Source organism: Frankliniella occidentalis, unplaced genomic scaffold (genome assembly GCF_000697945.3).
Source record: "Frankliniella occidentalis isolate FOCC.00 unplaced genomic scaffold, Focc_3.1 Scaffold28, whole genome shotgun sequence".
NCBI classification, from domain to species: Eukaryota; Metazoa; Arthropoda; class Insecta; order Thysanoptera; family Thripidae; genus Frankliniella; species Frankliniella occidentalis.
The window spans coordinates 555,251-556,699 of NW_026267158.1; the positions used below are offsets into that span (position 1 = coordinate 555,251).

The 1,449-nt window shown below is 65.1% G+C and overlaps 1 protein-coding gene across 1 annotated transcript in view; it reads right to left on the minus strand.

Moving 5' to 3' along the window:
• LOC113207495 (gastrula zinc finger protein XlCGF57.1) overlaps positions 1-1,263 on the minus strand; it is a 15,734-nt gene extending 14,471 nt beyond the window's left edge. Inside the window, exon 1 of the mRNA XM_026424088.2 lies at positions 1,073-1,263. The gene's annotated coding sequence lies outside the window, so the exon portion shown is untranslated. The remainder of the gene's footprint in view (positions 1-1,072) is intronic.
• Positions 1,264-1,449: the final 186 nt, after the last annotated feature.

The window sequence follows — 1,449 nt, forward strand, 5'->3', positions numbered from 1 at the left end:
TGCTGTCCTGTCGTCTGTCTCCCGATCGTCTGTGTGGGGCTCCGCGGGCCGAACTGCGGCCACCGCGGTACCGTCACCGTCACAACACTAGGCAGAGCGACTAGAGACCCGTTCTGTCTCTCTCTCCCTCCCTCCACCTTTCCTCGCCCATACCCCGCCCCTCCCTCTCCGTCGCAGAAGCTACCCGTACAATACGGCAATACGCGAGACTGTATTGAATAGGTGTGTACCCCCCCCCCCTTTTCCTTCCTTTCCAGCTAAAGCGAATCCGGTAACCCAGGGCTCAAGTCATCGGCCTCGCGCTCTGCTATGTCCAAATTGATTTCCAATCAGTGGATACTCGGAATTCGTACCGCCAACGCCGCGATCCACGCGGCAAACGCGTGATCCGCGCACACGGCGTGCACGTGCAGTCCGAAAGAGCCGAACCGCAGGCCCCGCCTGGCTGGAGTAGGAGCGAAGCCTGGCTACCGGCCAGACAAACCCGACCTGTCGCGATCCGCCGCGCCTTGTCGTGATCGAGTACCATTTCCAGGTAGGCGCGGCAGTCGCGTCGACATGCAGCAGGGCGCCAGGCGACACCACGAGCACGCCGACGTAAACCAAACACAGCCCCGCCTCCGCAGGTGGCTATGCCGGGGCTGAGCCCGGCCAACCACGGCCAGGACAACGATCAACCATCTCGACCCGCGTAAAAATAGCAGCCTGCCAAAAAAAAACAAAAAAACGCACACGGTCGACATCGGCGACACGGGTCGCGCGGGGACACCTGTCACCGCCTCCCTCCCCCCCTCTCCCCTCCCTCGCAGTAATTTGTTGATGGCCCCCGACCGACCGCCATCGGCCGATTTCGACCTACGAAGTCGCAAAGCGAGGATATTGTGAGAATGCGTAGTTTATTTCGCTACGAAGAAATCACGCGTGCGTGAAACGCTGCCGCTGAGCGTGGCCAACAGCGAGACGCTCCCGGCTGGACTGGGAGCCGCAGTGGGCAACATAACCTCTCCACCACCAGCCTCGCGGGCCTCGCGGGCCTCGCGGGCCTCGCCCCGCCCCTCGGCGACTCACCCACCTTTAGCGCTCGCTGCTCCGCTCCGCTTCCACGCCGAGAAGGCCCCGCTGCTGCTCGAGAGGCGGCGGACGACCTGCTCCCGACACAACCTGGGCCGCGTGGCAGCACAACGCGACGGCTATTGACAGAGGCCCGGGGCGACTACCCGAGCCCAGCCATGTTTCGGGGGCAGAGGGAGGCTACGCCACGCCGCGCCACCCCGGCAGCGCTGCTGCTGCCTCTTCTGCTCAGGCGCGGCGTTCGAATAGCCTAGAAGGCGGCTCCGTCTCACTCTCGTGCTGTGCCGGGGTGCGGCGCCACTAGGGGGCGCGCTTTCGAACGCAGCAGGGGGGTACTGCGGGGGGCCGCGCGCCAGGCGCCAGGCGCCAAGGCGGGGG